The sequence below is a fragment of the Triticum aestivum genome, chromosome 2B (assembly GCF_018294505.1).
Source record: "Triticum aestivum cultivar Chinese Spring chromosome 2B, IWGSC CS RefSeq v2.1, whole genome shotgun sequence".
Lineage (NCBI taxonomy): Eukaryota > Viridiplantae > Streptophyta > Magnoliopsida > Poales > Poaceae > Triticum > Triticum aestivum.
Window position 1 is genome coordinate 348376106 of NC_057798.1, and position 8935 is coordinate 348385040.

Sequence of the window (8935 nt, forward strand, 5' to 3'; positions counted from 1 at the left end):
CGGTTGCGGTCGGACGCGACGGCTAGGTCCTCTTCTGCTCGCTGTAGGCAACCATGGTGGTGGCGCGAAACGGGGCTCCTCTGCAGCGACCGAAGAGGAGATGAGATGGGGGAGGAAGAACGCGGGCGCGGGCTACGTCGTCGCCGTCGAGGCCATGGACCAGAGGGTGATCTGTGGCGCCACTGCCAGATTGGTCATCATGGCCGCAGGCGAGGGAGGCGACGGTGACGTCTTGAGTAGGAGGATGGGGGCGAGGACTTAAGGAGGAGGTCGGAACGGCGCTGGCTGGCTTCCCCGGCGAGGTCCGGGAGGCGCCCGGGCGAGGCCAGCGAGGAACATGCAGCGGTGGCTGAGGAGTGGCTAGGAACCCTAGCGAGGGTGAGGGAGTCGTGGGTGGGTGGCGATGGATTGTGGGAGCGGGCTGCCTGTGAGCGCATTGACCGTGGGGAGGTAAGAAAACCAGACAAAAAAATAACCAACGAAAATAAAACGGAGGTGGGAGGATGACGAAAAAAACAGCGAAAATAAACCGCGTGGACTATTCACCAACTGCTGCATTAGGAGTAGAGATGCCCTCTCCCCCGAAATTCGCAGACGAAATCCACCCCTAACCCTAAAAACCCCTCCCAGCCGCCGCCGGACGCGTCCGGACCGAGCCGGACACGTCCGCCCGCCGCCGCCCGACGAATCAGCCGCTGACACGTGGCCGGCGCCCGCATCGCCGCCCGTTCCGCGCCATGGCCCGCCGAAGCCCGACGCGGGCCCCCGCGGCCCGCCAGGCCCGCATCCGGCCCCCGCGGGCCCAGCATCGCCGCCCGCCGCCCGGGATCTCCGCCGCCGCCGTCTGGGAATCGCGCCGCCGCCCAGGATCTCGCTCGCCTCCCCGTCGCCGCGTCAAACCTCGCCGCTGACCGCGCCCAAAGCCCATCTCTCCCCGCCGGGCTCCGCCCCGCGCCACCGCAGGTGTGCTCTGGCGCCGCGCCGCCCCGTTGACCCCGCTGCCTCGTCCCTTCGTCGCCCCGCGCAGGGATCCGGCGAGGCCGCCACCCCTCGCCCGGATCCGGCGACCGCGCCGCCGCCGTCGTGCGGGATCGGGAGGAGCCCGATCCGCGCCTCCCCGTCCGGCCCAGATCCAGGCCCAGCTCCCCGCGGCCCAGGGTGAGCAGCCCCTATTCCCCGCCCTGTGCGTCCTTTAGTTTTCGTGCGCCCGCTCGTTTTTTTTCTTCAGAAATGACCAAGTCCCTGGGAAAAATCATCCTTGATGCATACTTTGACCTGCTGTAACTTCTAGTGTGATGCTCCATTTTCTGTGCATAATATGTCAAATTGTTCGTCATGAGATTCTATTCATTTCATTCAATTGCATCATGTTCATTTGAGCTCATCTTGAGGACTGAATCATCGTTGCAAGAGTGCTATGTGATGTTAATCTGCTGGAACTGTTATAACATGCTCATTTGTCATTTTTGCCATGATTGATGTGTGCATCCTATGAGGTTGATGTCTACATGTGTTTTGAAATATGACATGCCATATTTACAGTGGTGTATGCCATGTATTTTTGTGATCAATGTGGTGACTAAAACAAGCATGTAAACTAGGCTTCGTGATGTTGCTGATTTTAGTCCCTGTTCTGCTGTTATTTTGATGCCATGTAAACATGATGCTATAGAGTGATCCATGCTTATTTTGAGATACTTAAGTAAGGATGTTTTGAACATATGGTTATGCTCTATCCACTCATACCCCTTTTTGAAATTATGGAGTAGTCTAGCATGTCATTTTCGTGCTCTATTTTTGCTCTAAAATATTTCCTGGCAGATTATTTACATGTTATTCAATTTTGCCAAGGTTGTTGTAGTTGATCCTTGCATGCTATGAACTTGTTCTTGCCTTGGTTTGTTTCATAAACATGTCTTCTTGCTGATGCTATGCTTATCTTGTCATGCAATGACTTGTGGTGAGTGAATCAAGCTTGTTAAGTAGTGTACTCGTTGTTGCTGTTTTGCTAGGCTGAATCTGTTATTTCGTGATGCTATGTAAACCTGCTGCTACAAATCATTATATGCATAATCTGAAAATGTTCACTAAGGGTGTTTTGTTCTAGATGTTATGCCCTATCCATCCATGCCCCTGGTTGCAATTATAGCCTGATGTAGCTTGTTGTAAACTTGCTCCAAATTTGCTAAATAATGTTGCTGTCAGCCTGTTAACATTAAGTTCAGTTGTTGCCACGATTGTTGTTAGTGATCCATGCACCCTATGAACTTGCTCTTGCCATGCTTAGATTCACAAACATGTCTTCTTACTGTTGGTTGCCTTGCCATGCCATGTATTGCTCTGTGGTCAGCTGTACAAGCTCACCAACATGCCTACTTATCGTTGTTTCTGCCATGCCCTGTTTGCTGAATCTGTTAACGAAACTTACCATGTTTGCATGGGTGCCATCATATCTTCTGATCCTTTTCGGCTCATGGTCAGTAAAGGACTTTTGTTCTATGCATTTTGTAGTAGCATACCATGCCTTTGTTTGTCATGATAAACTCTTGTAACATGTTTTTTGATAGCTCTAAACATTGCAACCTGATGTTATTTCTGCAATGTCTGAAACTGTTAATATTTGCAATCTTGCCATGTGTGTTTGAGCATGTTCTAGTGATTTCTGGAGATAGCTCAGTGTTCATGTTTTTGTTATGCTTTACATGTACATCATGTCCATGCCTTTTGTTATCATATTGTGGTACTGTAGCATGTTGTTTTGGTGCTTGCAATATGCCTAGTTGCTATAATTTGTATAGTGTGTGTGTGTGTTGAACCATTGCTCCGTTTTGAGTGTGCTCTATATGAAACTTGCTTGATTTTGCATGTAGCTTCATATTATCATGTTGCATCCTTGTTTTGAGGTGTTTGCTTGATGTTTGTATGCATTTTGCATCAATGCCATGTTTAACTTCTTTTGCTCATATCTTCTAGGCCGTAGCTTCGAACTAAATGAACTTTATATATAACTTGACTAGAATCTCGTGTAGATCATCATGGTGAATTTTAACTTGATGTTTAACAACTTGAACATAGGGTTTATTCAGATCTGGACCAATTTCGAAATTTGCATATGAGGACTTACCGGAATTGTTATATGTTGTTCCCGACCTCATTTAAACTTGCCTTGATGTGTTGCTCTTGTTTGCATCATCTCTTGCCATGAGTAGCCTCATCTAGATTTGTCATGCATCATGCTTGTTGTGCATCATGTCATGTTCATGTGTGGTGTGTTTACCTTTGTTGTGTGCTTCTTCTCGATAGTTCCTGTTTCGTTGCGATCGTGAGGATTCGTTCGTCTACGCTTGGTTCGGCTTTATCCGTTCGTCTTCTTCATGGACTCGTTCTTCTTCCTTGCGGGATTTCAGGCAAGATGACCGCTACCCTGAATCTCACTACTATCATTCCTATGCTAGTTGCTTCGTTCTATCGCTTTGCTGCGTTACCTATCTTTTGCTCCTCAAGCCTCCCAAATTGCCACGAACCTCTAACCTTTGACACCCTTCCTAGCAAACCATTGCTTGGCTATGTTACCGCTTTGCTCAGCCCTCTTATAGTGTTGCTAGTTGCAGGTGAAGTTGAAGATTGCCCCATGGTGGACAGGATTATGTTGAGATATCACAATATCTCTTATATTATTAATGCATCTATATACTTGGTAAAGGGTGGAAGACTCAGCCTTATGCCTGGTGTTTTGTTCCACTCTTGCCGCCCTAGTTTCCGTCATACCGGTGTTATGTTCCCGGATTTTGCGTTCCTTACGCGGTTGGGTGATTTATGGGACCCCCTTGACAGTTCGCTTTGAATAAAACTCCTCCAGCAAGGCCCAACCTTGGTTTTACCATTTGCCTCACCACCACCTACTTTTACCTTGGGAGTCGCTCTCTCGAGGGTCATCTTTATTTCAGCCCCCCCCGGGCCAGTGCTTGTCTAAGTGTTGGTCCGAACCGAGCCGCCTGCGGGGCCCCCTCGGGGAAACTCGAGGTCTGGTTTTACTCGTAGCCTGTCTCATCCGGTGTTGCACTGAGAACGAGATATGTGCAGCTCCTATCGGGATTTGTCAGCACAGCGGGAGGCTTTTGCTGGTCTTGTTTTACCATTATCGAAATGTCTTGTAAACCGGGATTCCGAGTCTGATCGGGTCTTCCTGGGAGAAGGTATATCCTTCATTGATCGCGAGAGTTTATCATGGGCTAAGTTGGGACACCCCTGCAGGGTATAAACTTTCGAAAGCCGTGCCTGCGTTTATAGGCAGATGGGAATTTGTTAATGTCCGGTTGTAGATAATTTGACACCAGATCCGAATTAAAACGCATCAACCGCGTGTGTAGCCGTGATGGTCTCTTTCCGGCGGAGTCCGGGAAGTGAACACGGTCTTTGGGTTATGTTTGACGTAAGTAGGAGTTCAGGATCACTTCTTGATCATTGCTAGCTTCACGACCGTTCCATTTGCTCTCTTCTCGCTCTTATTTGCGTATGTTAGCCACCATATATGCTTAGTCGCTGCTGCAACCTCACCACTTTACCCCTTCCTTTCCCATTAAGCTTTGCTAGTCTTGATACCCATGGTAATGGGATTGCTGAGTCCTCGTGGCTCACAGATTACTACAACAACTGTTGCAGGTATAGGTTATGCGATGATCATGACACGAGAGCGATGTTACTTGTTTTGGAGTTCTTCTTCTGCTTCTGCTTCAATCAGGGGATAGGTTCCAGGTCGGCAGCCTAGGCTAGCAGGGTGGATGTCGTTTGAGTTTCTGTTTGTGTTTCATCCATAGTCGGATGTTGTTCTTATGTATGATGATGTTGTATTCGTGTGGCATTGTATGCCTCTTGTATGTATCCCCATCTATTATGTAATGTTGATGTAATGATATCCACCTTGCAAAAGCGTTTCAATATGCGGTTCTATCCTTGGTGGGACCTTCGAGTCTCTTTAGGATAGTATCGCATATTGGGCGTGACACTAGCCTCCTCCGGTGTCTATATAAACCGGAGGGTTTAGTCCGTAGGACAAGAACAATCATAATCATAGGCTAGCTTCTAGGGTTTAGCCTCTACGATCTCGTGATAGATCAACTCTTGTAATACTCATATCATCAAGATCAATCAAGCAGGAAGTAGGGTATTACCTCCCTCGAGACGGGCCGAACCTGGGTAAACGGCGCGTCCCCCTCCTCCTGTTACCATTAGGCTTAGACGCACAGTTCGGGACCCCCTACCCGAGATCCGCCGGTTTGGACACTGACATTGGTGCTTTCATTGAGAGTTCCACTGTGTCGTCACGATAAGGCTTGATGGCTCCTTCAATCATCTTCAACGATGCGGTCTAGGGTGAGGTTTTTCTTCCCGGACAGATCTTCGTATTCGGCAGCTTCATACTGCGGGCCAACTTGCTCGGCCATCTGGAGCAGATCGATAGCTACGCCCCTGGCCATCAGGTCAGGTTTGGAAGCTTTAACTATATTGCCGACATCCGCAGAGACTTGATCTTCGACGGATTCAAGCCCATGTCAGGTGCGCCGAACAGTCACGACGAGCATGACCTAGATCTGCCATCGGACAGTATTCGGGAGATGATGCCAGCGGCTGCCCCGGGCATCAATCCGGAGCAGATTGTGCCATCTGAGGACGTGTGGATGGACCCCGCCACGGAGGCCGCACACTCATCGGCGCTTGAGCCGAACACAGACTTCACATCCAAAGAAATCTGTGTCATCAGACCCTCGGACTCATCTCCGGCCATAGGCTCGGAACCGCGTACTTCGGTGCCTATCAAATCTGATTGGGCACCGATCATGGAGTTTACCTCCGAGGATATCTTTCAACACTCGCCCTTGGGCGATGTGCTAAAGTCATTGAAGTCTCTCTCCTCGTCTAGAGACTCTAGGCCGAACTATGTCCGGCTGGAGTGGGAAGCGGATGACGAAGAAATTCGTTCCCCACCCACCACCCACTTAATAGCCACTGTCGATGACTTAACTAACGTGCTTGACTTCAACTCCGAAGACATCGATGGTATGGACGACGATGCAGGAGAAGAACTGGAACCACCGCCCTCAGGTCGCTGGACAGCCACCTCATCATATGATATATATATGGTGGACACCCCCAAAGAAAGCAATGGCGATGAGGTAACGAAGGATAATCCCTTGGAGAAGCAATCTAAGCACCGACGTCATTGGCGCCGCTCTAAGCCCCGCCATAGCAAAAATAGCGATACCGGCACAAGAGATAATAGCAATATGGATGGTGCCGAAGACGAAAACAATCCCGCCCAGCCAGGCTTCGAGCAGGCCAAGCGGGAGGATGGGCAAGCTAGCCCTAAGGAAGAGGCAACAGATGGAGAATCAGAGGATGACAATTACATGCCCCTCTCCGAAGACCAAGTAAGCCTTGGCGATGAAGAATTCATCGTGCCTGAGGACCCCTTCGAGCAGGAGTGCTTGAAGCGCCAACTTATAGCCACTGCAAAAAGCCTGAAGAAGAAGCATCAGCAGCTTCAAGCTGATCAAGATCTGCTAACTGATAGATGGACCAAGGTCCTGGCAGCCGAGGAATACGGACTCGAGCGCCCAACCAAAACTTACCCAAAGCGCAGGTTGCTACCTCAACTTGAGGAGGAGGCATCAAAACCTACACTACCAGCGCACGATGCGGCTAACCGGCCACCTCGTGGCCGAGACAAAGCGGTGTATGAGCCCAAACACCAGCCCGCACCCCGTCGCCAATCAGACAAAAACACTAAGGCCCGAGGCTACACGCAGGACCTACGAGACATATTGGAAAACAAAGCAGGCCAGTCCAGATCGATCTACGGATCACGGGGGCGCGCCACAATGCATGATGACGACCGTCATGCCGGATATACTAAAAACAAGAACAGCCAGGCCGAATACAACAGACCGGACTCATTTGAGATGCGTCGTGATGTAGCCCGGCATAGAGGCTCCGCACACCACCTATGCATCACGGATGAAGTAATGGATCATGAATTCTCAGAAGGGTTTAAACCCGTAAACATTGAATCATATGATGATACAACAGACCCCGCGGTATGGATCGAAGATTTCCTTCTCCACATTCACATGGCCCGCGGTGATGATCTACATGCCATCAAGTACCTCCCACTAAAACTCAAAGGACCGGCTCGGAATTGGCTAAATAGCCTGCCGGCAAACTCCATTGGCAGTTGGGAGAACTTGGAAGACGCATTGCCTGACAACTTCCAGGGCACTTATGTGCGACCACCGACTGCTGATGACTTAAGTCACATAACACAACAGCCGGGAGAGTCAGCCGGGAAATTATGGACTCGGTTCCTCACTAAAAAGAACCTAATTGTCAGCTGTCTGGATGCCGAAGCCCCAGCGGCCTTTAAGCATAACATCCGCGACGAGTGGCTCGCCCGACACCTCGGCCAAGAGAACCCGAAGTCCATGGCAGCCCTCACGACACTCATGACCCACTTTTGTGCGGGCGAGGACAGCTGGCTGGCTCGTAGCAACAACACATCAAGAAACTCTGGCAATTCAGATGCCAGAGATAGCAACGGCAAGCCAAGATGCAATAGACACAAGCGTCGCAATAATGGTGACAACGCCGAAGACACGGCAGTCAATGCCGGATTCAGTGGCTCCAAATCCGGTCAGTGGAAAAGCCATTCAAAAGAAACAATCTGGACCCGTCCAGTCTGGACCGCATACTTGATCGCTCATGTCAAATTCACGGCACCCCCGATAAGCCAGCCAACCACACCAACAGAGAATGCTGGGTGTTCAAACAGGTCGGCAAGTTGAACGCCGAAAACAAGGAAAGGGGTTGCATAGCAATGATGATGAGGAGCCCCGGCCGCTGAACATAGGAGGACAAAAGAAATTTCCTCCCCAGGTGAAAAAGGTTAATATGATATACGCAACCCATATTCCCAAGTGGGAGCGGAAGTGTGCACTAAGGGACGTCTATACGATGGAGCCAGTCGCCCCAAAGTTCAACCCATGGTCTTCTTGTCCAATCACTTTCGATCGCAGGGACCATCCCACTAGTATCCGTCATGGAGGTTCGGACGCATTGGTCCTCGACCCCATCATTGACGGAATCCACCTCACACGAGTCCTTATGGACGGTGGCAGCAGCCTGAACCTGCTCTATCAGGATATAGTGCACAAAATGGGCATCAACCCCTCAAGGATCAAACCTACAAAAAACACCTTTATAGGTGTCATACCAGGTGTAGAGGCCTGTTGCACGGGCTCAATCACACTGGAAGTGGTCTTCGGATATCCGGACAACTTCCGAAGCGAGGAGTTAGTCTTCGATATCGTCCCCTTCTGCAGTGGCTATCACGCACTACTCGGACGAACCGCATTCGCCAGATTCAATGTGGTACCGCATTATGCATACCTCAAGCTCAAAATGCCAGGACCTCGTGGGGTTATAACAGTTAATGGAAACACAGAGCACTCACTCTGTACGGAGGAGCACACTGTGGCCCTCGTAGCAGAAGTACAAAGCGCCCTTCTTAGGCAGACCGCCAACTCGGCGATAAAGCCCCCGGACACCGTCAAGCGAGTCCGGAGTACCCTGCAACAGGATCGTCCGGCATGTCCAGATCTCAACTAGCAATTCGGCCTCCGTCCAAGTCCCATTCAAGCGGCAAAATTTGCACCGCGCGTACATAATTACGCACTCAAAATACCATGGGCATAGGCGGAGGCACGACTACGACGCGGTCCACAATGCGGCTAAACCGCACCAGGACCCGTATACCTTCATCATCTTCTTTCTTTCAGGACCTTACTTTCTGGAAGCCCATTCAGATAGCCTGATTATCGGACTCATCACGGGAAGGAAAAAACAAGGAGGCAAGAAGCTTTGACGTATAAGGGAATACCCA